Source organism: Periplaneta americana, chromosome 10 (genome assembly GCF_040183065.1).
Source record: "Periplaneta americana isolate PAMFEO1 chromosome 10, P.americana_PAMFEO1_priV1, whole genome shotgun sequence".
NCBI classification, from domain to species: domain Eukaryota; kingdom Metazoa; phylum Arthropoda; class Insecta; order Blattodea; family Blattidae; genus Periplaneta; species Periplaneta americana.
Genome location: NC_091126.1, coordinates 178,318,714 through 178,345,649, shown reverse-complemented (window position 1 = coordinate 178,345,649; position 26,936 = coordinate 178,318,714). Strand labels below are relative to the sequence as shown.

The following is a 26,936-nucleotide window of genomic DNA, read 5'->3' as shown; positions in this document are numbered from 1 at the left end:
AGACGGTTACTAGTCAAGAAGGCTTTGTTGATTCAATTTCATTTTTATTAAAACAGTTGCATTCCACTTCAATTATCCGGATCCCAGCAATCAACGTCACTTTACAGATGATTTTCAATAAATCTCAGTATTAAACATTCTCTGATACGTGACTATCCATAATATCATATAGAAGAAGCTATAACATAACCTAAATAATATAAACAAGTGTTAGAAAAGTTTTAATTAAGGATGATGAAATAAACAAGAAAAGTTTTAATTAACGATGATGACATACAAAATAAACATGAATAATTTTAAAATAAACAATTATTGAAATACAATTTTCAAATTTGAATGTTTTAGTGGTTGGTGTTAGTGTTTTATATTAGACGTGTGCTTAAAAGAAGTGGAACTCGTTGATGTACATGGTTTATTCCTCAACTTATTCAGGATTTCCGAATGGTGCTCTTCATTTATTTGTAAATAGGGTTTCAGGGAAGATGGATAGGTATGACCAGTGATCTTTATTAATTCTTGTTCTTCAATGCCAATGCGAGTCATATTTGAAACTGCTGTGCATCGACTGGAGTGGTTTGTAATTTTCTGTTTTTTTTTTTTTTTTTTTTTTGACGTCCAGACCAGCACAGTTTGAAATGTGGCAAACAAAGAAACAAATGCTAGGGACGCGATAAAATTGTGCGATAAGCAGCCATGATTGGTTGAAATACGTCCTTTCGTACCGTTTTATTGGTCAAAAGTAGTATGACGTAGTATTAGTCAAATTAAACATCCGCGGCATGTTGCCCATCAGCATATGGAACTTAGTATTCCACTTCAAGAGGTAGGTACATGTAGTTACTTGTAAATTAAGCGTTGCTTCATTGTTTCTGGGAAGTTGGACAATCTTTTGACGGAATATAATGTATTGCGCTCGTGAAACCTGCCTGGCAGCTACTCGAAGTAGTCATACAGAAGTTCTAGAAAACGCATGAGAATCTCCATAGCGACATAAAGAATTTGTACCATTTTCAAAATTGTATGTAAACATCATGATTTATTTACCTCCATTGCAAAAACAGACTTACGGAAGACCAAAAGCAGTGCATTCAATTGACAATTACATTTTTCACATTGCGGTACCGGGACTTTGCTGAAGGTCAAAGGTTAGACAAGTTGATTGATAAGACTGAAAATACACTGTGATTGATTTGTACATTACATAACGGCAGTGTATTAAGAATTGATACTGGGACGAGATTCATTATGACGTCTTTGAGCATTGTAGCCAGCCGGGGAATCGCGAAAATATTTTATTTAAGAGATTTATAGTCGGGATTCGATTGCAATACAGCGCCATCTCGAATGTCTGTTTGACTCGGACATAGCACAACACACGCTGTATTTATATTTCTGTGTGTTCTGGGATTAGGATCATTGTTTCTTCAAAAAAGAAAATGTCATGCCGCCTATAGCGATGTCTCACAACTTCAAGGCATTGTTCTGGTTGCAATAATAAAAGATACGAATAACGGTTATTTCAGCAAAATGTTTGTAAAGGCTTGTTCACAATAAACCGGGAACGGAAACGGCAACGAGAACGAGAACGGAAATATTATTAAAATAAATTTATTTAAATGTGAGGATTCACAATTAACTATTGTGAACGTTCACATTTAAATACATTTATTTTAAAATTATTGCCGTTCTCGTTCTCGTTGCCGTTTCCAGTTTATTGTGAACCAGCCTTAAGAGATTCTTGGCCAGAGAAACGCGGAATTTTAAAGCGTGCGATACACGAGTATATACAGGGACATCATTTCATTTTTACTTCAATTTTATTGTACCTGAGTTTTTGAATGTACTTCACTCCCACTCCTTCTACTTACAAAGTTCCAACTGTTCTCCAGACAGAATCAAGACCGCATATAGTAAACAGCACTGAGTTAGTGAGCACAGTACGTTCCAGATATATGTTCGCGTTTTCCAGTGACGAAAGAGCTTTCAATATTGAATCATATTTTCGCACAGGTACTGTCCGTTTGCCTACGTCGCATCCCGATTTCCCCACCCGCTTCTGCTCGCCCCTCTGTGAAAGCTGGGCTGTCTTAGCTCTTTTCTGAAAACATTAATTTCTGTTAGGAATTGGACGTTTACGTAATATTATACAACTGCTTAAAATAACTTAAATAAAAGGGCCTCGTTAAGTAATTAACTGTCACGTGATTTCCCCCCTTTCTACGATCCTGCGGCATAACCATTTGGACGGACAGTAGATAGCATGTCTGAGTAATTTTATCCGTGCGGGTCGGGCAGAAGTGAAGATTGAATTTACAGTACGTAAGGTACTCTTTTATAGAGTAGGTACAGAATTATTTCAACATGAGTTACTAGTACGAAGGACGAAACTGGCAATTGGAATTAGATGCAATCGTCTATAGTGCGCTAATATGCACAAAAGAACTGAAGCCTGTATCGAAATGAACGGCCCCATTTTCAAATATGTGTTTAAACATCCATATTATGATTAATTTTCAATTTAACTTAATTCTCTAAATTGTACGCTAATGTGCTGTAGGCAGTATAATATACACTGCATAATGAATACGTTCGCATGGATAACTCAGTTCGTGAGTAAAAACGCATTGTTAATACAGTACTGCATTTTGATTAAACAAAAACCTAATGAAAATTATCAAACTCAAAATCGCGTTTTTTCCTAGTTTACGTAAATGGATGAAGTACTTTTCTTCCCTCCTATACCTAGTAAAATGATTTGTTTGTGTTTGTGTTTTACGTGGGTAGCGAGCGGTGTTTCCGGTTCTCTAAAGGTAATATTAAAAATGTTAGTAAAAATAAAATGATGTCCCTGTACGTAGCAGCAGATAGATGTGCTAGCTGTCGTTATATTGCCGAAGCATACCATTTACGCAGTACTAAACGAGTAGGCACCACAGAGCAGTGGAAAGGGGCACAGCGCAATAATTTAAATATGACATCATTATTGATAGTTCAATTTTAGGTTGGGTCCTCAAACTTCCCTGGATAAGGGGATACGGAATTGCCTATCTTGACAATATTAAATTAAATATTACATAAGGCATTTTTTCTCGAAAACTATTAAAGCTAGCCAGTTCATTTCTTACAACTCATAACCTGACTTTATGCTGAAACAACAGTTTTTCTTTAATTTATCTCCTTATTGAGAAATAATTTTTCCGCATTCGTATATTTTTTCAATGATTTTCAGTACATTACATAACTTAACATATCCAAAATTTAACATATTTCAAAATCATTGTTTCGCTATATATATGAAACGTCCAAATAAACAATTCCCGGTTGTTTCAGCTTTCTATTTGAAATAAAAGCTGGGAAAAGGTTGCTTTTGTGTAAAAAGGTAAACTTACGGAAAATGAGTGTTAAAGTGAGACTTGTGTAAGGTACACGTACCAAATAACGCCACCTTAACACTTCAGTCACTTTTTCTCTGGAAATAAGTTATATACAAACATGAAAATTATGAAATAGAAACTGTAATCTTATCTTTACAAAATAGCACAATGAAAATGGATATATTTTATACCGAACAAGAATTAGAACTCAAATAGAAAAACTTTGTAAACTGGCGTTATTAGGAACAGGATGTCCAATTAACGCCACCTATTTTCTAGTAACCTATACACTTACAATCATTAATGAATTATTTTTCCTAAGCAACACAAATTGAACTAAGCGACTAAATTTGAGTTTCTGTTAATAAAGGGTACAAAATCACTCAATACTAATGAAAGATTCTTGTTCTGAAACTGAAACACCAGATGGATTAGGAAAAATTTGTTTTCCAGTGACGCCTTACTTAAAAAAAGAGACAATGTGACACAGCAGAAAGTTATTAAACACAAATGCATTTACCTTAGTTTAATATGAATGTTTTCCAATAAGTAAAACAAAAAAATTAAGTTATGTAAACTAAAAAAAAAATAAGAGTTCGATAAGCAATTGAATCAATATCATCACTGCACATTCTGAACATTTGTAAGTTGAAAGCTTAGTGATTTTCCTGAAGTTTTCACACTGATGCTGTACTGTCAGCCTTAGTACCAACTTAACCTAAAATTTTGTCTGTAGACCTTTAACGCCACATGGTGTTAAAGCGCTATTGAGTACTTGATAACATGACATGCCTGTTTCTCTAACATTTTCAAATTTTATACTTTCTATACATAGAAGAATGCTTAAGGATCACGGTTATTATTTGCTCAACACACAAAATAAAATATTGCCTCTTACCTTGATATAAGAACAGCCATTCACTATCAACACACAACAGGAAAATGATGGAATATAATGTCACTCGTAAAAGTCAGCGGACAGCTAGTAACTCATTTCATCACTAGATTGTAAGCGAATGCAGGCTACAGTAGTGCACTACCGAAAACTTGTGTCGTTAACAAATTTTAATAGGGTGGCGTTAAAGTTATACATGGCGTTATTTGGCTCAGGGACCTTATAAATGCTGTGTCTCCTCCTCAGAAAAACGAAAAATTACCATGTATATATTATTTCAGTAATTGAAATAATGTTATATACCATTTTAAAGGGAAAAATCAAATAAAAAAATTGTAATGATTGAAAAATGCATAATTTTCAGTCCAAAGTCCGTACGTTTTTGAAAAAAAAGGGTTAAAATTAAAATTAAAAATTAAAGGTTTAAAATAGATACTTTTTAAAGGAGGAATACCAAATAATAGAGTTGACAACTAAAAAATGGTTTAAAATTTTCCCAAATCCAATACCATTCCTCCTTAAGGAAGCTACATCAGATTCACGGTTACCTAGCATGGCGGGGAAATGACCGCACTTTTTTTTAAGTCTGCACTACTGTAATGGCAGGAAACCTCTGACCACCTCACTCCTCACTCTTTCATACCTTGTTGACAACTTTTGCACCTGAAATGCTTGTTCTTTTATAGCGCGGTGTCTTTGACCGCATAAGCTCGCTCATGTTACATGAAAATGCATTCCCCTGTATCCCAGTAAGGCGCGCTTTGCACTAAACTGGCAACATCGTGATGGTGTGACTTCGCCATTCCATCATAACCTTAAATAGAGCATTGTTGACATTTTGTGCACATGCAACACTCACAGCTGTGCACTTACAATTACGTGTTCGTTCTTTCTGGGTTGTCGGACAATCTTCACGTTATACGTATAAATAACAGATTATTTTTCTGTTTTAAATTTGATATGAAGAACGGTTCTGCATTATTCATTAAGTATTGATATATTATTTGTGTAACTATTAATTCTGTTAACAATGCTTTCGTAATATTATATTGGATTTATTATGAAATGTAAAACATATTATTTCATATTTTCTATACAATATTGTGATATTAATTTCTGCAGAATTTTTCTTGTCGTGTTAATTTATTTTCATAATAAACACTATGATATTTTTACCGATTTGTATTAGGGATTTAACTCAAGCATTGTGTTGCTGCAATTTAGATTATAACATTAAAGAAAATAATAAATACTATGATTAACTTTTGAAATAGAAAAAAAAAGTGTAATGCGAAAATGTAATAAAATGTTACAAGATTGTATTATAAAAAAATGTAATGTTTATTATAAAAATAACATCACAGGACAAAATGCTCAAGCAGGAAAAAATAAATTGAGCTTAATATATTTTAAGTAGCGCGGTCTTTTTGACCGCTTGCGTCTCCTCGTGTTATAACGCATATACGCCTTCCCGCGCTAGCAGCGGCGGAATTCGCGATATGAATGTGGTATTTTGGCGAAATGAGTCCAAAGACTCACAATGAGTTTACCCGATTTGGGCGAAATTTCCAAAAGAATCATTCAATCAGACCAAGTAGTATTCGAACCCACGCCCGAATGCGACGGATCACAAGTCCACTCGCTAGCCCAGTGATAGGTTCACGAGGTCAACACGGAGTAAGGCATTCGCTTAACATAATCAATACAGAAAGAAAGGTGAGGTCGAACCATTTCCAAATATATAGACGGTTCCGCCATATCCTTGTGTCGAAAGAGTTATATTTTTCATATTTTATTAACTTTAATTACTCAATTGTGTGTTAAATAAACGTCCAGCTTTAATTTATGAACAATGTTAGGTTAAATTTCAAAGCGAGACAATAAGATAAGTACGAGTATAAACACATTGCAATAAGGTTATGAACTGGACAGTGCAAACGCAGCCTGAAAATAGTTTTCAATAAGTTGAAAATTATACCCGGAACTTCGTACAAGTTACTGCAGTAAATGCAAACGTTCACTAATATTTGTTGGGCAAACAAAAGGATAACACATAACTGAAATCAATAACACAATTAAACATGGTCAGCTAATATTATTTATTACTAATTCAAGTACTGCTGCTGCTATTACTATTAGGCCTACTACTTTCATTACTATTACTGCTACTGCTGCTGCTACTGGTAGTGCTAATAATAATGATGATAATAAATCAGCTTATATTTTATCTTTTTAATAGATAGTTGTTGACATAACCTAGGGTTCTTGACCTAATTCCTCCTGAATTTCAATTCTTTATATTTTATTACTTTAAGATTTGAATTCTACATGACCTCTTTTCACTTTCTTTTTTTTTCGAAAATTGGTTTGAAATGTTCCCCCATCCCCGTTCAACACCTTTGTATAGTTATTAACGATGGAATTTCTTCTACGCTGTCATATTTCATATTCAAGAAAATAACATAACCACCTTTGACAACAGTCATAAATGAAGCCACACTTCTTTCCTGAACCTCACTTTGAAACTGAACGAAAGTGTCAATAATGTTCCTTTTACACCATTCCATGAAAAAATAAAATTCTTCTTCTGTCCATCTGTTCCTTTTTGTTTGACCGGGATTCCTTCTGGAGGCTAGGATGACTGACAGTATGGTATGAGGATTAGTTAGGAAATATGGCTAGTTAGGCATCATTGGTAGGATTCGAAATTTCCCGGGAACACAAAAAGCATCACCATATATGATAGGAAAAATATCTTCCCTATTAACTAATCTAGATTCGAAATATTTTATGTGTAACCGTAATTTTTTGGGGAAAGGAATTAGCTACCATGCCCCATTATCTCCTGGCATAGTAGCCTCATAAGTGGGGTCTTGTTTGTATTATTTGTCAGGTTCTTACCTTCCTTCGGACAGTTGACTAACAACAACAAACTGCAATTTTCTTAACCTGGAAATTGTCAGAATGTATGTACCTAACCCATTTGTCTCATAAAGTTTTATTTTTCGGGAACTTAAACGCTGGATACGAGACACAGATCCACAATTAGAATTACAACCCTGTACACAACACGAACGGCCCATTTCACGACGTAATTGACTTAAAAAAACTTATAACAAAAATACGTGGTAATCAAGCTTGGATCGCCACCGGAGCCATTTTGACCACTACCGACACCTGCATTAAGGTCTGAGTATTGAAGATGGTCTTGATATAACCCAGAAAAATCGAGGAAAAGGGGCACAACCAGTTCCTGTGGGAATGGACTCAATTTACAGTATGCTTGATTGCCTAGAATAGAAAAGGAGTTATAGTTTCACCGGATATCTCAGAAGGCGAAATATGAAAGTTAGTTATATGTCCATACTGCAATTGAGATAAACATCAGATTCGTCTAATAGACCTACGTGCCCTACACAGGGGATCGATGTCACTTCTATTGCGTGTAAATGGGGAATAGCGTGTATGACTGAAGCGCTGGCGACCTTGTCTTTCATACCTGCAGCCCGTGTCCAATCCCTGGCCAGGAAATTTGGGCAAAGGAGACTTCGCAGAAGAGGTTTTCTTGGGGTGCTCCAACACTTCCACCTCCTTTTCATTTGATCAGGTGTTTTACTGACGAACAGTACGTTTACACAGAACTAGAGGTAAACATAATTTGTGCGAGATCTTGCGTATTTGCTTGTTTTCCGCACAGAACCAATACGCGGTAAGTGTGAAATACCACATTCAGTATTCCAAACGTAACACACATAACAATTTCCCTCTTCTTACCGCTTAAGCGCGACATTCATTTTGCTGCTTTAGGCTTTTAACATATTATTTTTAGAGACGTTTAACATAGTAATAATTATAAATTGGAAACTTACCACTGCAATTTCACCTAAATTGCAATGTTAATTATTGTTTTTAAATATTTGCAAAAATTAAGTAAAGTCTACTACTCCACGATACTTATTGCATTCCTGATACAAGTAACATTAAGGAAGCCGTGAAAAAATCAACAAGATTCCAGATGCCGATGTTATTACTGCAATATGTTTTATAAATAATATTGTTAAAATATTAAAATGAAAAAATAAATCGTTTCATAACCTTACCGTTTGTTTTAAGTTCGCATTTAGCCTATAGACTGGGAAAAAAAAGACAGACGTATATCACGGCCTGCTGGAGTATAGTAAACACAGAAAACATTTTATAGCAACAATGTTGAAGAAAGATATTTTGGTTTTCCGAAGTTGCCGTCATTAAACAGAAACCAACATGGAGATTTCATTGCAACTAATTAGAAATTCGTCTTTCAGGTATGTAATAAACGATCTTCGCAGAAAATAATGTACGATACACGAGCGGTATGTTTGTTTTCATGTTCTCGGAAATTAAAAAAGCTCAACTACGTTTCGCTTTTTCAATCTTTTCCTCGAACGTATATTACTATTTGTTGTTCCGAAATGCGGATTAGAAAAAGTTTAAACAGTCATCATGTTATGAGTATCAAGTTTCATAATAAATGCCAGCCATCGGTCCCTATCCTGAGCACTATTAATCCAGTCCCTAACATCATAATCATCCTCCCTCTCTCTCTTGTACGCAGGAGGGACCCGAAGGCTTACACTGCAGTCTGAGGCTTATTGTGCTTACCACTCCTATTCTGTGAATGATTGGGTAGCCGAACTGCGGCGCTCTTGTACAAATACAGCACGCCACACCGTGAACTCAACCCGGGCTATGGTATTGATGACGATATGTGAATTAATGATATCGAAATGGGTCCGAGGCCCAATGTCGAAAGTTATTCAGCAATTCTGCTGCAGATGGTTGAAGGAAAACACATCCAGGAACTTATCCAAACCAAGATTTGAACCCGAGCCCGCTCGTTTCACGGTCAGACGCGCTAACCGTTACTCCACAGCGGTGAACTAGATATAAGGTTAAGCAATTATTACTGAAAAAGAACTATTATAATATTCGTGACTACATGGAAAACAACAATCTAATAATTTTATATTGACAAATACTATAGTATGTAATGCTCATTGTTGTAGATAAATAAACTAAACCATTCTCTCTTCTCCGGCAGTAATAGTAGTAGTACTTATAATAATTAAAGTAGTATCGTTAGTAATAGTATAGTACTTATATTAATAGAAGTAGTACCAGTAGTAATAGTAGTAATACTATAGTAACAGTACCGGTAATAATAGTATTTAATTCTACGATTCTTAAAATTGGTGAGGTTATTCCACACCGATATTCAAAGCGGATGAGGAATGCCCGACATCTTTCCTGGAGACCCTATCAGAGGCAGGATTCTCTCACGAACAGTAAGTAGTCTGTGCTATGGATCTAAAATCTTTACTTTCCACCCCGAGGAAATGATACTAAGGATTGTATAGCCGTCTTAGGCCCATCTCGAACTGCATACGTCGGATTCATTGACTTGCATAGCAATGGGGTGTGAGCTATTAATCGCAAGGACCTACAGAACTGACAGCTGATATCAGTCACGTGAGCGGGCAAGTTGTATCTCCTTAATGATTTTCGCTTAGGAATAATTAGAGAAGCTGCTGTCCCTCCAGGCGTGTGAAGAACATTCCACATGACGTCAGTTTTCTGCATGAAGGATATTTGTTGCTGTAGCCAGAATATTAAGATTAACTTACAGTGGAATAGCTGATCTCATTGGCATTCAACCATTCTACAAACAAGGTACTTTGTTATATTAAAATAATAGCGAGAGACATACACAACATAATGTTATTAAATGTTTTTATTGAACGGACTCGTTTATGTTTCCTACTTTATAGCTTACACCATGCATATAATTAAAAGGTTATTTTCTCCATATGCTACAACCAAGCTCTGAGACGACTCCGTGGGGCCGAACCGCCTCAGAAAAGTATACATGGGTCCAGGCCCCCAATATTCCCAAGTACGAGTAGAAATATACAGGGTGTAAGGAAACAAGTGGACGAAACTTGAGATATGGATTCCTCATATAGAAGGAAAATGGTTATATAAACATGGTTCCGGAAACGCTTGGTTTCTGAATAAGACTTGCAAGTACGATCTTAGTGCAAACCAGTATATTTGTTTGCTGGAATTATTTTCTTTCATTCATTCTATTTACATTTCCTTAGATGAACTGTTCAAAATGTCCGCCTGCTCTCTGAATACAGGCCGCAGCTCGTCGTTTCATCACAATGCGAACGTGTTCCCAAGTTCCTGGCATAGTTTTTTTTTCTGACAGCCTTGCAGAACCATTTAATGAGTCCCTTCATTATCCATAGGATTCGGCTAGGATTACATCAACGACTTTGTGTGTCCTCACAGAAAGAAGTGCAATGGGTTGAGATCTACTGATCGTGGAAGTCAGGCATGTTCCAATCTTGAGACGACGAGCTACGGCCGTATTCAGCAGGGGGTGGATATTTTGAATAGTTTTCATTTAAGGAAAGGTAAACAGAATGCATCATAATAATTCCAAGAAACAAACTTACTGGAATACTGCAAGCCCTACTCAGAAACAAACCAAGCATTTCCGGACCCATGTTTCTTTTCACTTGGCTATCAGCGACACTGTGTCAACTACTCCGTTATTGAAATTGGTAATGGCAAGATGCTACTTGACGAGATGAGGCCAAGAATTTTATGCTATTAAAACTCTCCTACAACTTAGGTGAGGCCCTGTTATTCTGTCTTGAGGTCAATTTTTCTCTTCTTCACAGCCCTCCAATACTGTCTTCGCTGCTGTTGCTCAGAAGTGCACTGTATTTTGATCTTCAGGGTTCGGGTTTCGTCCGCAGCATTCACACCAGCCATTGTGTATTTTCCTGGGGTTATGCTCATCTTCCGGAGTATGTCCAATTCAACTTAGTTTCCACAATCGAAGTGTCAGATAGCATCCATGACCCCAAGTTTCAGGATTGTACGATCTACGTACATTTCTTTGGGGCAACGTCTCCAAATCAAACCATTGAAAGACTCGTTTGCATTCTGAGTCGTATCATGCAAGCACCTGCTCAGCATACTGGGGTCTAAGCCTTTCGTAATTAAATTTAACCCACTTCTTGGCGCAAGCAGCTGCGCATGGAGTACAAAAGAAAAGAAAGTCCATCAATAGTGAGAAAGCCTAAACAAGTTAGGTATGTTTATAAAGTAGAAGAATCAGGCTATAATGTAAGACAAAAACAAAATTTTTATTTTTTGTAGAAAAATTGCCATTCTAGAGCTCGATGCATACCTTAAATTGTACTTAAGTTGATTGTGTGTTTTCCATTTCGTTCAAGACACTGTTTTACACGCCTCGCAAAAACAAGGGTCACCAACTCGACACGGTTTCTCGGTCTGGGAGCTCAAAACACGCTGTCCTGTAACCTGCTTCATATTTGCTTCACAGGATTGAAGTCAGGTGAATTTCCAGGCCAGTCACCCCACACTCCGCTGCACTTTTTTGATTTCGTTTAGTGAGAATTTTGAAGTGTGAAGCTCTTCGGTCCCACTCCTACTGTCTGCAATGTCTACGGATAGTCATATGCGAAATGGTTTTGTTCTGCGTTTCATACGTTTCGGAAAAGTTAAGTCTCTTGCTCATTATTCGTGTGCCTATACCAATTTTGTTCTTAACCCACATTCCTCCGTGCGTCTGAAACGAGTCCACCATCCTTGTTTTTGTACATTTTCATGATGGTTGTTGGAGACAGTTTCAACATTTATTTGAGCAATATCACGTACTGATTTTCCAATCCTGAACAAAGCTTGAATTTTTGATCGCGTGTTTTCGTTTCGTTAAAGACATGGTAATCTAAATCATTAAACACACAATTAACTTCGATAATAAGCAATGCACAATGTTATGTATATGAAGTTAGTTCCAAGCACTATAATTCTTTATGTGTGTTCATACCGAACACCTCTGTAACAAAAGTTTCTGTTATGTACCAAACATTTTTGTTCCACATTTCTCATCAATAAGACTAAATAACTGGTCCTTGAAGATTAATTTTGTAAGCCGGGTAAAAAAATTTTCTCATTTTTTGTGACTAGAGAAGTTACTTACCAGTTCCAAGACCCCAGCGTACAACAATGGCTTGACCTCGTAACTGACTTGTTTCTGATAAGAAGTGAACTCAAATGACAAATGAAAGCTTATTGTTTTCCAGAAGCAGTATTTCCCGCAAAATATCTCACAGTACAAAGCAGCACACACTATGTAGTCAACCACGTGGTAGCAGGTACCGCTAAAATTTAAAGACTCCGCGCAAGAAAAGTAGAAAAAAATTAGAGCGTTTTAATGCGCTACTGTAACAGAAACTATTGTTACACAGTGTATATTAATATTACTTGTTTAACAATCACAATATGGCCAAAGTCCATCATCTCACTCGCGTCGACAGGGGGACGATGAAGCGACCAGTATGGAATAATGTGTGGTTAGCACACGCTAAAACTCATTTTCTGGGCCGAATTACATTGTAACTCTCCACTTTGCTCACCGTATTGGGTGCACACTATGGAAATGCGATAATAGGGCATGTATCGTATTTCAAGACCCCTATGAGTAACGTTTGCAGCAAGCGAATAGAGCATTATTTCTGACATTTTAAGCCGAACTAATTAATTTCACTAAGATCAAAATTGGGAAATCAAAAGCTGATGTACGATATCCTCTGAAAGATTGGATTTCACAATTATCAGAGGAAAAGGTAGGTACAACAATCTACACTACCACACTGAAGTTAATCGCCTTCTAACCACGTAACTCAATTACGTACACAAAAATGGAGTTAGTCAGTTCGGCGTCTGAGGACTCATTTGTATGTATCGAGCGTTTTCATTCCCCTATCGGGTTTTAGCCTTAACCTACATGTTGATATTCTCGACCAAACACAAGGGCACGCAGGGGCATTCCCGTGACGTCAGTCAGCACGGCTGCGTGTTTACACCTATAAGGAAGAAGACATCGCATTGTCCAACGAGAAACATTCATTACCTCGGCGAAATTCGAACTGACAGCCTTGGCTTTCATATTACATTAAAGCAGTGCGTAGTTTATAATGTATTAAATAAAATTCCGATTAAATCCGTGGCACAGCACCGCTGAATGTCCAAGGCCGGCAAGTCGACTGTTGACCTCACGTTCACATGCCTGACCATGACCAATCAATGAACCACAACGGAGCAATCGTGTGGTTAGCACGATCAACCTCCAGCCGTTATAGCTGGTTTCCGAAATCGGATTTCGCTACCTATCGTATCTTCTCAAATTCATCAAGGTATTGGGTGGGCACCGGTCCCATACACTGGCCGAAATTTAATGAGAATCGAGTGTGTCCAGCGTATACATTCCAATACTATTAAGCTGTAAATTTTATACTAAGCAATATTTGAATTTCAGGAAGAGACAGGAGATGCAATATGCATTCAAAGCAACGAAAACACAGAGCAGACCAAGTGATGTTTGCTTGATCAAGGCTGTATACCGCCTGAAGAGCTGCAGAAATGTTTGATGTCCCATCAGCCATTCTTACCTCCTTCATAGAGATATACTTTTACGTACCTTATTGAAATTATACTTTACAATTTAATGTTCTACATGAGATGTAGGATTTATCATTCAATGTGTGGAAAAATCTATCTATACTGATGAGTACAAATTTTCTCACAGAATGAGTCTACCAAAAAGCAAGTTGGAACTGTAGTGGGACTTACAGTGTGTAGCGTTTCGTTTTCGAGTTACAATGATGATATAACCTTTGGGGCGATAACCGATGAAGGTCGAAGTCTAACTAGTCGAATGCTGATATCACGTTCACTTATCTTGGCAGAGGAGAACGATCATTCTACCAGAACTGAGGTATCGTGTGGTTAGCACGATGATCCCTCAGCTGCCATAGCAGATTTCGCTACCTATCATACTCGTAGCTCCCCAAATTCCTAAGCACCGGTCCCATACAGTGGCATAATTTTCATGAGAATATTCCTTGTCTAGGTGGAATCGAACTAGCACGCATTCCGTAACGCAGGTCCAATGCATGATGACTTAGTCCACGTCGCCACGGCGTGGGATTTCCGAGGTCCATTCAACCTCATGTAATTGACATTTTCCGAAGGTATAATTTATCTATTGTGAGGACTTTCGTTGTACTCATGACACACACTGCACACCACACGTCAAATTTAGTAAAATCGTCACGACGTAAAAGCAAGATATCTTGGATATCCTTTAACCACGCCAGTGGTTGAACTTGAAATATTCATCGCAGTGAATTGGACGTGGAAGACCAACAACATGGCTACTCTATCATCAGTTTAACTCCAATATGATATTTTCTGTAAGTTTAGGTGGAGTGAGTTTACGCCGTCCATTCCATGACCATGGAAAATCGTGGGGCATCAATATCAACATATTTTGTATACGCCTAGAGTCGATGGCAATTCGGAAGGCGGTTGTCTGCTAGCGTTTGCGTCGAGGGAGACAGATAGGGAGAGCAAGGCAGCGTACAACATTGCCACATCGTACTTCACGAGCACGTGCAATACAAATAGCGCAGGAGAGAATTTAAATCATCAAAAGACAATAATGACCTTAGCCGTTGATTACTGTAAGCATGACACCAAACAAACTCTCTTTCCTTCACTAACAATATTCTTTGCACGGTTCTCAATCCCACACCACATGCTTCTGCAGTCGTTTCTTGCATGTTGGCAACGTTGCTGCCAGCATCAAGGTGGCCGGCAACGTTCTGCTCTTTAACGTTTTTAAAATAATTATACATCTTAAACACTATTTTCCGCGCCTGCTTGTGTAATACTTGTCTTTTTACAGTCTCTTCTTCCATTTATTTACCTTACATACACACAGTAAATGTTAGTTTTACTTATTCCATGCATTGAAACACTCGCACGCGAACAAACGAACTCGAGAAGTGCTTGTTATAGGCTGATTCTGATTGGTTCTACTGTACAAGCTTGTGACGTCACATACCAGGAATGCTACGGCGCATATAGAAGCTAACCGCCTTCCGAAATGCCGTCTAGTCTAGTGGAGTTACTTCTGCCTTCATATGGACGAGGCAGTTTTGATAATATTCTCTAAACATAATGCGCCTATGATTTAAGCTCTGTTATTTGTCGCTTTTGCCGATTATGTGTTAGGTACGCTACTCAGAACGAGCGCCCAGTCGTCACAAGTTCAGCACTATGCACAAAGAGGCACCTTATAGGGAGTTTATGTACGAATTTATATTCATCTTGTACATCGTGCAATTTGGTTCTTCCATGATTAGTGTATAAATTCAAACACTTGGGCACTTGGGAATATTTTGTATAAAAATCAAAAAGAAGAAATAATGGTCCTCCAGTTAGGCCTTAATGTGCAAAATCTTGAACCCCGGAGTGCAAATTAGGAAGAAAATCAAGATTTATAATATACATCTCCCCGCAAAAAGAATCACAATCCGCGCAATAATGTCGCTTCACGTCTTAGTCTCCTGTATCAGAATTCTTTAACGATGTCTCCTCAGTTCTGGAAAAAATATCTTGACGACGCGACTGATCTAAACAAATAATTTCTCCTACTTGGTTCTCTGAACAGAAGGCAATCATGTAGTTTCGAGTCGTCGGACGTTTCCACGTAACGATAAGGTGCAAGAATAACAATACGTAGAACATTTGTCAAGTCTTGTATCGTGACCGCTCAGAAGGGGGGTCGCATGTTAGAGCCGGTAGTCGGAATCAGATTACACCTTTCATTGGACATATGTGAAGTTATTTTGTTTGTACTTACAGGGCGTTGCCAGATGATACTCGTTTCAACGCATATTCTGAGCTTCAGAAGAAGTTGAGAGTGTCTAAAACGCATTGATTAACTTTCCAAAACCATGTCAACATCTCTTTAGTGACTAATTGCTAGATTACAAATAATATTAATTTGCAATCGTATTTACCATTCCCTACAACAATACTACGAGCAATTAATTTAATTAGCTTAGGTTAATTTAATTGAGCTGAAATTATTGTTGTTTTCTTTGGAACATAACAATAATTCCGGCTTACAGCAAGTTAAGAATTACAACTACAATTACTACTTAGAGTTTCGCTTCATTTCTAATTAAGCGGAAGAAAGTTTAACAAGGAACAGAATAACGAACTTTGTAAAACAAGTATAAAAATAAAGTTCAGACTGTTAAATCATATGCATTTATAAATAACTGTAAAGATACAAATGAAATAAATGTTGGTGTTAAGTTAAACAATCTAAGAATAGTGAAATGACTGAAATGCAGAGTGCCACTGTGTGTTCTTTTTAAGTGAATTTACGTATAAAGAGAAAATTAATATCATATTTTATCGTTACAACTTGCTGAATTCATGCATTTATATAAAAACAATACGTATGTCAAACTACATTTATGAATTCAATTTTTCCCCTGTTGAGAAAAGAGTTGTTTAAATCCATGTCGAATGTTTTATTTTTTATTTTATTGTGTTATTTTACGACGCTGTATCAACATCTAGGTTATTTAGCGTCTGAATGGTATGAAGGTGATAATGCCGGTAAAATGAGTCCGGGGTCCAACACCGAAAGTTGCCCCAGCATTTGATCGTATTAGGTTGAGGGAAAACTCCGGAAAAAAACCTCAACCAGATAACTTGCCCCGACCGGGATTCGAACCCGGGGCACCTGGTTTCGCGGTCAGACGCGCTGATCGTTACTCCACAGGTGTGAACTCCATGTCGAATGTCATTTCTTGTATTTTTAAAACCGCTTTTCTGTAGTCTCTACATCAATATTATAGTAATTAAAGTACACTTCATACATGTCAACTACTGAAGATTTGTTATATACAGTATATTTTAATGCTTGATAATGAATATTATTTCGTGTGATATTTGGAAAAGTATTTCTCTTACAGAAATATCAACACGAAAAGTAACATGTAACTGAAACTTCGTATTTCTCACGAGGGGAATTTCCACATAATCAGGTTGGAACTCTTTGAAAATGTATGCACAAGTTAATAAAATGAAAGGGCGATAAAGCAGCTACAATACATACAACAAATGTATTTATAAATAGACTAAAATGTTCTGTTCTACTAGTACTTGAGCAACCTTTACATCTGGAATTGAAATGCGGGCAAATTGGTAACTCAGTCACCATGACTGGATGAGTTTCTACAATAAATTGTGTTTTGTGCTGACAGTAATCATGTGTAATGATATGCACTAAAAAGTGGCAAATTATGCATGCACGTATGTCCTCAAAAAGTGGAATATATGCACGGAAGATAACAAAATATGCACAGTTAAAAATGAAAACTGATTCCATTTCAAGCATTTTACTTTCATTTATCGCTCAGACAGCCCCTGTTCATTAATAACCACTACAGCATTTTAAAACTCTTGTACAGTTTCAATTTACTATGAAATTGGAGTAAACAAATACATTATATGTTTAGTCCTATGAATATTATTTACAAATAAAAGAATAAAGTTATTCCATTATACAAAAGGAACTTCAACTTCTTTAACTTAATTCTTTTTGCTGAAATTGAAGTTGCAATAAACTTCTAGTTATTTCTCCAAATTCTCAGACAACGATATTTTCTGTTGTTCGTACAAAAGGATGTTCTTATATAGGAGCCGACAAATAGCACAGGGTAGGACTCCTAACTAATGGCTCGCTATTCGCCACGACTCTACGAGCGTAGCTTTTGCCGAGAAGCGTGGAGCTCCTAGCTCGTCAGAGACTGTACTTTGCTCTCGTACTGATTGAAAACGACGATGAAGGAGATTTGTTGGGATATCACAAATAGACTATACTTGTACCCGTAACGGCGAGATTAACGAGTATCTTGTTGATGGTTGTGGTGTCGCCGTCTTCATGACTTCAGACTGCAATAAGTTGAATTGAGTTGAAAAATGGCTCCATTGTCTCCGTTTCTTGTATAGCGAATTACTATTGTAAAGCATTATTTTGAGGATCGACAGAAAAAATCAACAAATGCGCTAACCTCTGAAACATGGACATATAGGCTTATCATAAAACAATGTCGTTTGGTTGCAAGTCTCTTGAAACACATTCAACAGCGACAGCCGATCTTCACGCAGAGCTATGCCTAGCGCAGCCTGACAGAAAGGCTACGCGGGAGCTAATTGCACGAGTTTACAATGATTAATTATGTCAGCGACTGGACGTGAAATTTTGTATTTATGACTCCCTTCGCTGTATCATTTGGACGCCTCCTCTTGCCGAGGGCAGAATTATGAGCAAGACGGAACGAAGATGCTAAGGACATTTCAAATACACGAGAACATGAGAATGCAGAGATATTAAATATTCTTACTGTATCCTTTTGAACACAAAATATTTGGAAAGTTATACTGATACAAACGTGAAATACTATTAATTTCTGTCTTCAGTATCGTCGTGATATGAAAATTAACTTTATTGACGTCCACACCTGTGAAGTAACGGCTAGCGCGTCTGGCCGAGAAACCAGGTGGCCCGGGTTCGATTCCCGGTCGGGACAAGTTACCTGGTTGAGGTTTTTTTCCGGGGTTTTCCCCTCAACCCAATATGAGCAAATGCTGGGTAACTTTCGGTGCTGGACCCCGGACGCATTTCACCGGCATTATCACCTTCATTGTATTGTATTGTATTGTATTTATTAACATTCCATGGTATTCATACATGCTTACAGCTAGAATATGGAACAAGTCAAAAAACTTAATACTATTATAAAATCTTAATTTATAGTCACAGTCTAGATGAAATATATACAGACGAGATTTACAATATAGTCTACTAGTACAACACATAGTTTTAGTATCAATTTCATGAAGTGTTATTTAATGTCATGAATTCACCTACAGAATAGAAGGCGTGAGAAAGTAGGTACTTCTTTAATTTGGCCCTAAATAATTTTATGTTTTGAGTTTCATTTTTTGTATCGATAGGGAGGCTATTAAAAATTTTTACTGCCATATAACGTACTCCTTTTTGATAGCACGACGCTAAATAACCTAAGATGTTGATAAAGCGTCGTAAAATAAGCTACTGAAAAACTTTATTGACAACTTAATAAATTCAGCGAAGCTATATTCTAAACCTGAAGGTAAAAACTTCAAGTCATTATGGGTTATAATAATTAAAAGATTAGATATTCCTTGTACTAACGACTTACAGGCCACTGCGGTGTAGAAGAGAAGGTACTGTTTCTGAATACACACTAGATACCTGAATGTGGGATTGGCACAAAGCTGCGCCACCGCAGAGACATCACATGGCAATCACAAGAGAACGGACAGTCCTGTAGACGGAACTTAAGTTACTTCCACTACCTAAGTCGGGAATCGACCCAAGGACCGTTTGAATAGGCAGCGCCACCGAAGCGGACCACAGTACATATTTATTTGAATGAAATGTCACTACGTAAGTAGCACGGGCGGTGGTGAGATTTCCCTCGCTGCCAAAGCTTCCAGAACAACTCTGAGATTCATCAGTCTTCTGGCAAATTGAGTGTCTAGTATTGCTGGGGGTTAAAGGCGGACGGAGCGTGGTGAAGACCAGACCACCTCATTACAGTGCCGATATCATTGGAAGTATGAAGCTGTAGCTCCATGCTACCCATGCGCCTTTATGATGTGTAAAATGTTACATTCACTTTTAACTTATTACTACCCAATTATTTTGAGAGACAGAGAAGCGTCGTCCGCACATCTGCGCCTACGCAATGTCATCCTTCTTCAAATTATTGGACTGATGTGTTTCAGTTTGTCTTCCACACAAAGCACGCCATGAAGCTCAAGAGGAAATTACTTAATTAGTCCGGATATACGAACGAGATTCAATTACGGCAGGTCATATCTTTCCGCCAACTCATCGGTAAAATTTTTGTCGCCTTCAGTAAAAGTAACCGCAGCGTGACTCTACCCTCTCATCATCATTTTGTGTCCAGACTTCTAAACTCTACACGCACAGTAACTTTCTTCAAACAGCTACTGAAAATAAAAAGTTGCTAGTGGTTTATGAAATCCCTTGGATTACGCGAAACGCCTTTTCTTCTTGGTATGAATTTTCAGGTTAGCTGAAGAAAGACTGAAGGATTGACTATAACACTACCACAGTCAGGATGAGTACACCCTATCCAATAATTATATAATGGAGCGAAACGAACTGTTTGGAATGACGTAATGAAAGAAGGGGAAATGGGTAGAGAAAAGGTTAAAAGGTATGCGAACGCACGATTGCGCGAGTGAATTTGACTAAGTGAAGGAAGAATCTATGTAACCTCCGAGCCAATCGGTCACTTGCCTGACTCAGATTTACACAGTTCCTTTGAAACAACTTAGGATAATTACGAAAGGGGAAAAACCGAAAATGGACGTATCCTTATAGCCACAACACGAGGGAGAGCACTGTGTGTAAAACCACGGGGCACAAAATTCATCTTACATTTCTGTTTACATGATACCGCGAGTCACGTCAGAGTAAAACTTTCATGTCAAAAATGTACAGGGATATCATTTTATTTTTACTAACATTTTTAATATTAACCTGGCTATACCTTTAAAGAACCGGAAACACCGTTTGCTACCCCCTTCCACGACTGTAGTTCGTTCGATGATACTGGCATAAAAAACAAACAAATCACTTTACTAGGTACAGGAGGGAAGAAAAGTAGTTCATCCATTTACGTAAACTAGGAAATATCGCGATTTGGGTTCGATAATTTTCATTAGGTTTTTGTTTAATCAAAATACAGTACTGTGTTAAGAATAAGTTAAGTGTTTTCACTCACGAACTGAGTTATCCATGCGAACGTATTCATTATGCAATGTATATTATACTGTCTACATCACATTAGTGTACAATATAGAGAATGCAGTTAAATTGAAAAATAATCATAATATGAATATTTAAATACATTTTTGAAAATGGTGGCCGTTCATTTCGATACAAGCTTCAGTTCTTTTGTGCATATTATCGCACTATAGACTATTGCATCTAATTCCAATTGCCAGTTTCGTCCTTCGTACTAATAACTCATGTTGAAATAATTCTGTACCTACTCTATAAAAGAGTACCTTACGTACTGTAAATTCAATCTTCACTTCTGCCCGACCCGTACAGATAAAATTATTCAGACATGCTATCTACTGTCCGTCCAAGTGGTTATGCCGCAGTATCGTAAAAAGGGGGAAAATCACGTGACAGTTAATTATTTAACGAGGACCTTTTATTTAAGTTATTTTAAGCAGTTGTATAATATTACGTAAACGTCCAATCCCTAACAGAAATTAATGTTTTCAGAAAAGAGCTAAGACAGCCCAGCTCTTACAGAAGGGCGAGCAGAAGCAGGTGGGGAAAATCGGGATACGGCGTAGGCAAACGGACAGTACCTGTGCGAAAATATGATTCAATATTAAAAGCTCTTTCGTCACTGGAAAACGCGAACATATTTCTGGAACGTACTATACTCACTAACTCAGTGATGTTTACTATACGCGGCCTTGGTTCTGTGTGGAGGACAGTTGGAACTTCATTAGTAGAAGGGGTGGGAGTGAAGTACATTCAAAAACTCAGTTACAATAAAAATTGAAGTAAAAATAAAATGATGTCCCTGTACAATTCTTCTCTCCTTGTAGGTCGAATATGCCAGGTGAGTCACTGCCCTTTATTTATAGGAAGTTACGCAATCCCAGCACTCGTAATCATATCTTAAATGGAAATGTCAGTATTGTGCATGTCATACTGATCAGGTGATAAAGGCGTGTAGCTAATAATGGTTTGTGGGCAGGCAGCCTATGTTACTTAATGCTCTTGCTTTAATGAGGAAACCCCGCAATATTCCGCATATTTCCTCCTCATCGATTCTACGCCAGCGCTGTCGTAAATGTACTGCTAGCAGATCGGCATGTTCTCTGAAATGCTCGTGCTTCCTACACTAACGCTTTAAGTACGTATAAATATACAAATTTGTCAGTATCGTATAACGTATCCTACTATAGGTGCTAACTTCATGAGTATTTTAATACGAAGAAAGTGTCTAGTATCAACTGGTGCTAACTTTCCTTGGTAACAAACAAAATGCAGAGTTGACAAGTAAGAAATTACTCACCCTGAAGGTGTAGAAATTTCATACCTAATCTTGCGTTGAAATCTCCTAGAAATAGGTACCGCAATTTCGTGGGCGTGCTGTAAAAAGTAGGGCTGCATAAGAACTTAATCACGCTGTATAACTGTGACGTGAAGACTTACTGCATGTACTGAACTGGTGTACGCTCAGAAACCATTCCTTTTCAACTCCCGAACTTAAATTTAATATATTTCCGCTATTTAATTACTTAAGTATAAGAATGTAAATATTTCCCCTTAATTGCCTATTTTCTGTAAATCCTCATTATATGGCGACCTGAAGCCAATTAATTTTCCGAGAAACTTACTGAAGACGGTGTTTTATTACACAAACAGCGTTGGACTTACCTTCTTGGAGGAAGTTCCGTGAATCAACGGGTATCCGAGCTCTTCCCCCTTGAGGTTGTGGCGTTCGGGACGTTTACTTTAACACTCCTTCGGACACATCAAATAATTAGGCGTCTGACGTTTCTTATCTGTAACAGAAACCACACCACAATGTAAGAATTCAAATACAGCATATCCTTGACTGAACACGTGTTATTGTCTAATAATTTTGCAGCAACTAATTCTATACTTCCTATTTGTTATATCTGCAAAGAAGCTGACAGCGATGATAGGAAGTAGCTAAGGAGTGCAGTTGACCGCGTCCACGGAGTGCTAAGTTTTGGTTTCGAAATGTCAGGCACCACACAAGTTGCGAACTACGATATCCAGGTATTATTGTACCTCGTGCTAAGTTTTGCACGTTCAAAAAAAAACTTGATTCATACAAAGTGATTATCGGTATTGCGTATAAATCCGTGTTTTGCTTTCAAACATAAAAGCTAGTGGTAATGTGTCATATCCCCTCAATCGGTTGAACTGAACATTGTGGCTGTAAGAATTACGATATATGAAGGATTAATTGCAGTATTCATTTTCTCATATATTTCTTCACAATTATTGTAAACTGGTATGTTAATAATCAGTTTTACATGCTATTATAACAAATGGAATCACAGAAAATATAACTTAAAAGTGTATCAGAGGTACGCAAACTTTTGATAAATCGGTGCACACGAGTTGCTCAAACATATTTAATGCTCATGCCGCAGTAGATTTCGGGCTGAATGTATAAAACTGAGTAGCAGGTTAAAGGCTCTTGGCTCCTGAAATATATTGTAGTTCTATTTGAAGCAGTCCACACTAAACCTTGCTCTATGAATTTCCTTGCGGTACGCTCAGAAACTACAAAAATACAACCCTCTCAGTAATTGATTACACGCATACAAGATACAAGAAGTCGGCAATGCAATGTATCCTACATTGTCTTGTCTAAATGCTGCTCTGACGCAAGTGACTATCAATGTATGTGGGCGGTTAAACAAATAATGAGAAGGATCTCGGGTATAAAATATGAATTACGAACTTTCGATAAAAGTGGAAATGTAATTCAAAACTTAACTAATGAAGACAACGTCCTAAGCAAATGAAATGATACTGGCCACTGCAAATTTTTCATGGACACATGATAAAACCTCATTACGTTGTATCATGCTTCTCATGCAAGCTAATCGCTTCAAACTCATTTCATTTTCTTGAAATGAAATGTTTTAATGAAATAACGGACCTAATTAAAAAAGCACTTAAGCAAGACATTAATACATGATGCTGAAAACTTACTTGATGCGAAAATTTTCGATTTGACATAGCTTAGTAATTAGTAAATTTAGTTTAGTAGGTTATTTTACGACGCTTTATCAACATCTTAGGTCATTTAGCGTCTGAATCAGATGAAGGTGATAATGCTAGTGAAATGAGTCCGGGGTCCAGCACCGAAAGTTACCCAGCATTTGCTCATATTGGGTTGAGGGAAAATCCCGGAAAAACAGTAATTAGTAAATGTGAACAGTGACTGATATGAGGGTTTTTCAGAGTAGGCCTACTGCCTGCGACTGGAGCGTCTTCGTATTTCTAATCACATCCCTACGCGAGACAGGATGCACTGCCTAAAATTATAGTTCAGTCATAAACGGAACATTTTCTCTCAAGAAAATATAGCTTCTTAAATGAATCTAAGATTCTATCAATTAAATGCATAATAGGCCGAGAACAGATATGCAAGAGAAGGCTTTCTCATCAAAGTTTCAACATTAACAGAGCCTTAATATCGATAAGGTAGCTAGCGGCCCACGCTGAAGGTGTGAGTGTGCAAGCACGCGCCTATTTGATGTCTCACCAGAGTTCCTTCCTGGAATTCGTTACTCGAGACAGATTTTCTTAAGCCTTGCATTCAAACTAACGGCTGAATTGCCAAGTCAAACCTGTATGTTCGTTAACCCTATTTCTGTGTTAACAATTCATTGACAAATGTATAATATATGCTACTCATAACGATTGCTGTCAGATAATTTATATTACATAGAAAATAGAATAATTCGCTAACGGAGTGACCAAACTCTTAGTGGGATAGGCCTAATGTGTTTTATGAACAGTATCACTGCATATTCATTTCTCAATGCAACATCTCCATTAAGACTATTTTCTGGATATTGACTTTAGTAACATTTCTGATTCATTTACGTATAAAATAACACTATCAAAATTTTAAAAAAATTCTATGAAGCTATAATTTATTTCCTTAGTACAATATAAGTGCTGGAATGGATTCGTACTGAATTCTGTGAGAACTTAAAGTATTCTTTTTAATGAAGTAAATTTGACCGCACTCAGAATTTTTACTATGAGTGAAAATGTAAATAACTACACACACTTTAAATGAGACATTAATTATTGTCTTTGCGAACCGTGAAAAGGGATTATGTGTTATTGAGGATATACAATAAATCCACGATCGATTGCGATAGATTATCGAATTGTGGACATAATCGAGATTCTGCTAGCGTGACCGTATAGTACCCATAAACACAGGAACCATGAAACACACAAGGCTATAGCTCTTTATTATAGAGCTGAGTTTATTGTCACAATATTTGATACGAGAAAAAGAGAGAGATTGCGAGACAGGGAGACAGAAGAACATCGCGGAATAAAAGTGGCACGCCCTTCCTATTTCTTCAGAGCACTGACTTGACCCCGTTCCATACAGAGATATGCCACATTCATGTTATTTATTTTATAGGTTATTTTACGACGCTTTATCAACATCTTAAGTTACTTAGCGTCTGAATGAGATGAAGGTGATAATGCCGGTGAAATGAGTCCGAGGTCCAACATCGAAAGTTAACCAGCATTTGCCCATATTGGGTTGAGGGAAAACCTCGGAAAAAACTCAACCAGATAACTTGCCCCGAGCGGGAATCGAACCCGGGCCACCTGTTTACGCGGCCAGACGCGCTAACCGTTACTCCACAGGTGTGGACACACTCATGTTGATATTATAATATTATGGAATTAGTGTTATATTAAAAGGAATTATTGCGAAGTAAATTTCAAATATTTAGTAATTTCCTTTTAAAAATTTTGCAGTTAGGAAAAGGAAACTGTATATTTGTGATGCGTGGGGTGAGAGAAATATACAGTGTGATCCAAAATATCATTACACTGTAATAAAATTACTCTGTAATAACGTTTCTGTATTACTATTTCACTCGAATGAATCCTAAAATGGATTAGATAGCTGACTTCTTTTGGAGTGCATGCATGTTTCAAAGAAATTTCTAGATGTGAAATTTTGTTCTTTAAATTAACACTTTTACTTATGGTATTTCAATTTTAGAACACCCCATACATTAATTGTACCTTTCATGTTTTCTTGTGTACTTATTTTGAAAACGATTAATAAAAGTTTGAAAGGATATAATTACGTGGCTATGAAATTGCCTGCCAGGCAATCGATAAGGTTCATTTCTCGGAGAAAACGGGTCTTCGGCTTAGATTAGAATAACAGGAATTATCCGGCACTGCGGAGAGACGTTCCGACGAACCGACGAAGAACTGGCGATATACAGTACGAAAATCTCAGTAAACAAGCAGGTTCACGTGTTCACAACAAGGCATGGTGCTTACACTGTATTCGCGCACAAGGTGAAGTGTTGGGCAGATGTACGCCACTCGTCATCGGCAAGTCCACAAAAGAATGTGACGACGCCTCACTCAGCGCCCCACACTCAGCGCCGGCCGACGCCACAGTTTCCAAAGTGGAGGAGAGCGCCGAACGAGGCCATGGCGGGCAAGCCGCGATCGATAGCTGGCGAGCGGCTAGGCAGCGCCTTGGAACGGTTCACTGCGGCACACGGGGGTGGAGCTGCAGCCTCTCCTCCCCCATTTCTTACTTTGATTCAACGACGTTTTATCAAGCAGATGTCTAATTTCCAAATTTCTCTCATTAAAGATGACGGGCGTCCTATTAAACTTCGAATTCGCTTGATTACATAGCTTGAAGTTAGATCCAAAGTTTACGGTTCAAAGAAATTAATAATAATAATAATAATAATAATAATAATAATAATAATAATAATAATAATAATAATAATAATAATAACACTTCATTCTGGTGGAGTTAAAGTAACCAGGTCTC

At 37.4% G+C, this 26,936-nt stretch overlaps 1 protein-coding gene across 3 annotated transcripts in view; it reads right to left on the bottom strand.

The window, feature by feature from the left end:
- The window catches only part of PMCA (plasma membrane calcium-transporting ATPase 3), an 805,979-nt gene extending 779,408 nt beyond the window's left edge, over positions 1-26,571 (bottom strand). For 2 of the 3 annotated variants that reach the window (XM_069838528.1, XM_069838532.1), the window contains exons 1-2: positions 26,426-26,571; positions 22,763-22,890 (exon numbers count right to left, since the gene is read on the bottom strand). The gene's annotated coding sequence lies outside the window, so the exon portion shown is untranslated. Of the gene's footprint in view, positions 1-22,762; positions 22,891-26,223; positions 26,375-26,425 lie in introns of those variants that run through there. The other variant, XM_069838529.1, reaches the window with a different exon arrangement.
- Between the last annotated feature and the right edge of the window lie 365 nt (positions 26,572-26,936).